Source organism: Macaca thibetana, chromosome 3, assembly GCF_024542745.1.
Source record: "Macaca thibetana thibetana isolate TM-01 chromosome 3, ASM2454274v1, whole genome shotgun sequence".
Taxonomy (NCBI): Eukaryota; Metazoa; Chordata; class Mammalia; order Primates; family Cercopithecidae; genus Macaca; species Macaca thibetana.
In genome coordinates, this window is record NC_065580.1 from 134063381 (window position 1) to 134069906 (window position 6526).

General features: G+C 44.4%; 1 non-coding gene across 1 annotated transcript; it reads right to left on the reverse strand.

Moving 5' to 3' along the window:
- Window positions 1-4043: 4043 nt before the first annotated feature.
- LOC126951745 (U6 spliceosomal RNA) lies at window positions 4044-4150 on the reverse strand. Its single transcript, XR_007724614.1, has one exon. It is a non-coding gene; the product is annotated as a U6 spliceosomal RNA (small nuclear RNA).
- Between the last annotated feature and the right edge of the window lie 2376 nt (window positions 4151-6526).

A 6526-nucleotide genomic window follows, 5' to 3' on the forward strand; every position in this document is an offset into this window, starting at 1 on the left:
TGTCATTGTGATAATGAGTTGTCATGAGATCCGGTTCTTTAAAAGTGTGTGGTACCTCCCCCCGCTCTCTCCCTCCTGCTCCCAGCCGTGTGTAATGCTGGCTCTCCACTTTGCCTGCTGTCGTGATTGTAAGTTTCCTGAGACCTCCCCAGAAGCCGAGCAGATTACAGCATCGTGCTTTCTGTACAGCCTGCAGACCGTGAGCCAATTAAACCTGTTATCTTTAAAAATCACCCAGTCTCAGATACTTCTTTATAGCAACGTGAGAACGAGCTAATACAAATCTCTTCAATTTCCCAAGATACTGTCGTCTGTTTCCAAGACTTCCATCCATCTTATGACTGTCTATATTCTGATGAGCCTCAAAAACCACATCTACTACCCTTGAAGCATCAATGCTTAGGAATCACCATTTTTAAGGATACAAAATTGAACAAGCCATAGTCTCTCACAGCAAGGAGTTTACAGTCTATCAGGGCAGATTAGATGTGCACATGCATTTCGTTTTCAACTTGGACTTCTCATCTGGCCTAGCAGAGAACGGATACTCAAGACTTAAGGTTTCATGGTCAAAACTGATTTCTTCCATTGCATAGAGGTGGCACCAACACCTAAGGTGGTTAAGACACACATGTATAGAGCTGTCTATTTTATTTGAAACTGGATGAAGTTTAGGAGAAAACAAAACTCCTTGCCATCTCAGCTCTAAGGAGAATTGTATCAGGTGGTGTTGCTAAGTTGTAAGCCACGAAAATGGACTCCAGGTAATTTCAACTAAGAAAAAGAGTTTACTGAAAGAATAGAAAATATGTCTTGGAATTGAAGAAAGAACTGGATAACCAAGTTTCAAAAAAAGCACCAACACCATTCTGGAAGACCGGGCAGTAGAAACACACAGATTATCACGTGCCCAAACCTGGGCTCAGAAGTAGGTCTACCAGAACCCCAAAGTAAATAAAGCTCTGTAGGCTAAGACCTGTGAACTTAAAAAAAAAATCACAAATTTATAAATTTAGAGAACACTTTATTTCTTGTAAAGGGTTATATCCTGCAAGATGGCCATCCCATATGCTGGGAATCACAGCCTCTGGCCCAGAACAGAGATAGGCACGTCAAAGGAGGAAGAAGAACTGGGGCAGGAGTTTATGCTGAACAGGTTGGCTAAACATACATATTCAACAGGTTAAGGAAGAGCTATGAATATTCATGAAAGTGGTCCTAATGTATTTGTATTGAACAAACATGCATCTAACACAGGACCCATGTTCACGTTGTGGTGAAGACTTTACACTTAAACGTATTACAGTTAGCCTCTAAATGTCAAAACATCTTTTCGAGAACTGGAGCTACTCAAATGTGCAGCCTCTATAAACCGGCTGGAACCAGCCCATGGCTAGTGGTCTTCTTATCAGAAGAAGATACAGAAAGCAGCCTCTTGTCCAGTCAAAGCTGTAGTTGTGACTGGTGGAATGGGGGGGATCAGTTAGTGTTTGGTGGTGACCTAATTATTTTAGTAATACTTATCCCAAGGTCAGTGCTTGTTTAGCTGCTAGAGAAAAATAAAAACCTGTGGCAGTTAGAATGTAGTTCATTCTTAAAGCATAGAGGTGTCTGACTTAACCCTTGCCTGACATGACCTTAGATCCTGTCTAGAATTTGGTATCTTACTGCCACTATGAGTCTGTTCTGTCAGTCTTGTGGTCTCTGTTTTAACATTAGTGCTGGTCAGCTGTGTCTAAACTGCAAAAGGGCATGTATTATGAGGCATGTCTGACCCCACCATCTCATCATGGCTGGGAACTCAGTTTGAAGGTTTTTCTGGGGTCCCTTTGGCCGAGAGAGTTTGTTCAGTTGGTTGGGGCAGCAGGGTGGAGGTGGTGCTTAGGTGTTCATTGTTAGTTTACAGACCACAGTTACCTGCTACAATAGAAAAATGTAGATTATCAATCACAGTGCCTGACTCATAGTGGCCATTCAATAGCAAATTTTTGAATGAAGAAATCAATGAATCCAGTTACTAGGGAGATTAGATAACACCTAATATCTCTGTCAATGATACTAGAATTCTTTCATAGGCCAATGTGAAACTTTCTGGGCATTTTAGCGTGGCTGGCGTGGTGAATAAACTACATTTCTGTCTGAATGGAAAAACAGGAATACTGTGTGTAGCTGTCTTATTGGCATTCAGAAATCACCCTGGTTATTACTGAACCAAATAAAAATAAACTCAGAAGAAGCATCTGCACATTACGCTATTGTTTTTTTTCACTGATAGGAGCATGATGGGATGTTGAGGGATGCCAGAGAGGATGCAGTAATGTTCCTTTGGATATAGAACACTTGAGATTTGACAGTTTCACATTTTTCTTTATTTCTGTGAGGGCAGGATCCTGACAGGGCTATATTCTGCCACTCACTCACGCTGTTTTCTTGTAAATGACAGTGAAGGAAAGCGGGGAATAGACACCTTATTAATCAACTAGGCTACAATTTTATAGCACTATGCCCAGAAGGACACACTGAACTATCGGTGTCAGTCAGGAAAACACACGACTCAGACAAATTAAAGACTATAGAAATTCAACAGGTGGATAGGAGCCAAACTCCATCCAGCAGGCTCTGTGCCTTTAAGCCTGTCTGGGCAGCATTTGTTACTCAAGATGTGAAACGGGCAACCCTATTGATCCACTGGCACATTTGTATGTCTCGAGCCTTGTTTTAATATTTTATTTTTCTTTCTTTCTTCTTTCTTTTTTTTTTCTTTTCTTGGAAGCACTGACTTCCAGGCATGAACTTTGTTCGTCTACTTCTGCAGAACAAACCAGCACAAAATGTAGCGGTTTAAAGAAGATATTTATTTGGCTCTTACAGTTCTGTGGGTGAACCGGGTTCAGCTGGATGGTTTTCACCTGGGGTCTCTCCAACATTTTTTTTTAAATCTTCAACTTTTATTTTAGGTTCAGGGGTACATGTGTAGGATGTGCGGGTTTGTTAAACATAGGTAAACATGTGCCATGGTGGTTTGCCGCACAGACCATCCCATCACCTAGGTATTAAGCCCCACATGCATTAGCTATGCTTCCTGATGCTCTCCCTCCCCCCACTCTTGTGATGGGCCCCAGTGTGTGCTGTTCTCCCCATGTGTCCATGTGTTCTCATCATTCAGCTCCCACTTGTAAGTGAGAAAGAACATGCAGCATTTGGTTTTCGGCTCCTGCGTTAGTTTGCTGAGGATAATGGCCTCCAACTCCATCCATGTCCCTACAAAGGACACGATCTCATTCTTTTCTATGGCTGCACAGTATTCCGTGGTATATGTGTTCTACATTTTCTTTATCCAGTCTATTATTGATGGGCATTTGGGTTGATTCCATGTCTTTGCTGTTGTGAATCTCTTAAACAGTTTTGCATTTAGATATTGATTACAGCTGGGGTCATCTGAAGGTTCAACTCTTCTCTGATATGCCTGATGTCTCAGTGGGGGTAGCAGAGCTATGTGGGTCAGCTGGGCAACACTCTCTTTTCATGTTAACCTGGGGTACCCAACTGCAAAGCACTTACAGGCCAGTGCAAACTTTCCAAGATCTCCCAGAGGAAGTCACAAGACTTCTTATGACAGCTTCAGAAGCCATGCAGAGTCATAGGCCTGTTGAGACTTAGGGAACAGCGATTGCGTGAGGGTGTGAGTCCCAGGAGCTTCATTTCATTAGGAAGCCATCTTTGAACTATAGCGGAGAAACAGCAAAAGAACAAACATAACTAACTCCATTTTTGTTTAAGGGACCGTCACTCATTCCTGCACGTAGCCTAGGATAATTTTAGAACACTGGGATAATAACGCACACACAGCAATCATGTAGTTTTAAAAACGAACTCTGGGATGAAGGGAGAAGTATGTAAACATCTCGCTGTTTTGTTGTAAGATTTATATGAGCATTGTGACCTGACCAAGGATGAAGAAGTTTCCAACCTCCTTGGACCCTCACTAGTGCCCGGATGTCTGCGGTGGCCGGTTACCTCTTTTTAAAATTTAAATTATTTTTAAAAATAGGGAATGCTTCAGGAACTTGCCTGTCATCTTTGCCCAGGGGCCTTGCTATTCTTCTCTGTACTGTTCCAATTTTAGTAAATGTGCTGCCAAAGCAAGCACTGTCAGTTACGTCTTGATCCTAGCCACCCACCATCCCCCTGCTCTTAGCGTAAAAAGAGCCTAAAACTGGTTGTGACTTAAGATGCTACTTTGGTACGATAGTCCACCATCTTCTTGCTTTGCTTGGTCTCCAAATAAACCAGCTTTTCTTCCTACACATTCTTGTCTCTTGTGTAAGACTTTCAAGTGATCAGCAGCTGAATCCTGGTTCGGTTACAGAGCGAGGCTGTGTTAAGTCTCTTCTCGTGTATGTGGCCTCTGTAGGGGCTGCACGTGGTCTTGCCTCTCATACTGCGTGCTTTCCACACCCTGGAGTCCTATGGCTCCCACAATTTTCTCTATTCCCTCGATCCATAGGTACCTGCCTGCCTTCCCGAGGCATGTTGTTCTCCCATCTCTGCCTCTTGGCCTAGGTTCCTCTTACTGAGCCCCAGATCTCTCCCACACTATATGCCATCAGGGAAGGGGTTCATGGCTGCCCAGGCCAGGCCAGACTCTTCTCTTAAAAATTTCCAAAGGCCAGGTGTGATAGTTCATGCCTTAATCCCAGCACTTTGGGAGGCCAAGGCAGGAGGATTGTTTGAGACCAGGAGTTTGAGACCAGCCTGGGCAACGTAATTACACCCCATCTCTACAAGAAAATTTAAATATTAGGCTGGGTGCGGTGGCTCACTCCTGTAATTCCAGCACTTTGGGACGCCGAGGTGGGTGGATCACGAGGTCAAGACAATCTTGGCCAACATGATGAAATCCTGTCTCCACTAACGTACAAAAAATTAGCCAGGCATGGTGGTGTGTACCTGTAATCCCAGCTCCTTGGGAGGCTAAGGCACGGGACTCACTTGAACAAGGGTGGTGGAGGTTGCAGTGAGCTAAGATGGCACCACTGCATTCCAACCTGGTGACAGAGCAAGACTCCATCTAAAAAATAAAAAATAAAAAAATTTAAATATTAGCCTGGTGTGGTGGTGTGCGCCTGTAGTACCAGCTACTCAGGAGGCCAAGGGAGGAGGATCATTTGAGCCCAGGAGTTTGAGGCTGCAATGAGCTATGATCTTGCTGCTGCACTCCAACCTGGGTGACAGAGAGAGACCCTGTCTCTAAAAAAAAGAAAAAAAAATTTCTCAAAGAGGTGAGTTCCTTCCCTTCATGACACTGACAGCAGTTTGTACATACATCAGCTGCAAGATAATTGGACTAATCTCTGCAAGTCACTTTCAAAGAGCAGCAGCGACTCTATTTTGTGTATCTTTTTTTAAATCAATATCGTGTCTTCCACACTTTGTGCATAGTGGCAGCTCAGCAACTTTGGTCAGTGAATGAATGAATGAACATCTCTTTTCAAACTGCTGTACTCTATGTTGGGGCTTCTTTTTCAGGATAATTTGCTTGTTTTATGTTCTATTGGGAACACATCTTCTTCTTCTTCTTTTTTTTTTTTTTTTTTTGAGACAGAGTCTCACTCTGTGGCACAGGCTGGAGTGCAGTGGTGCGCTCTTGGCTCACTGCAACCTCTGCCTCCTGTGTTCCAGTGATTCTCCTGCCTCAGCCTCCTGAGTAGCTGGGATTACAGGCATGTGCCACCACGCCCAGCTAATTTTATTTTATTTTTTTTTTGGTATTTTTAATAGAGACGGGGTTTTGCCTTGTTGGCCAGGCTGGTCTCGAACTCCTGACCTCAGGTGATCCACCCCTCTTGGCCTCCCAAAGTGCTGGGATTACAGGCCACAGGGAACAAATCTTCTGATGGAGGAGAGATTTAGCTGAATTCAGAGGATCAGGGGCTTTTTAAGAGACTGGGAAATAAGAAACAAGGTATGGGATTTTCAGAGACGTCGCCTTCTTCCTGGGATGCACGGGTTGGGTGGTGTGGATTAAACTCCTTGGGGATCCTGTGGATTGGGGATGGAGACACAGATTAGTGCGTCCTCACCTGAGCCAAAAACTGAGGACAGTCTTTCCATGTGGTGGCTGCCGCAGGGGATCTGGGCTGATTTCCCTGAGCAGGCGGGAAAGAGGCAGTTGGCCCTGGCGGGTGGCAGGTGGAATATTTAAGCTGCAAAGCTAGTGTGAATCTGGTAAGAAGCAGGGCAGGTGCATAGACATTCAGACCATTGAAAAGGGGCCCAGGCTGCCAGCAACCATCTCAGTTAGGAGACGTTCTGCAGGGAGCACAGCCGGCAACCTGAGTGTCTCGTTTCTCCAGCCTTCTGAGGTCACACCTTCTTGTATTAACCATATCATATAAATGCAACCTCTATCCTGCTTCTTCGCAGTGAATCTGGTGTTCCCCCAACCTCCCCAGGGCGTGCTAGATGGTTCTGACTGCCAAACCCCCAACACATCGCTGGCTGTCTGCAAATGCTGTATCTTTCT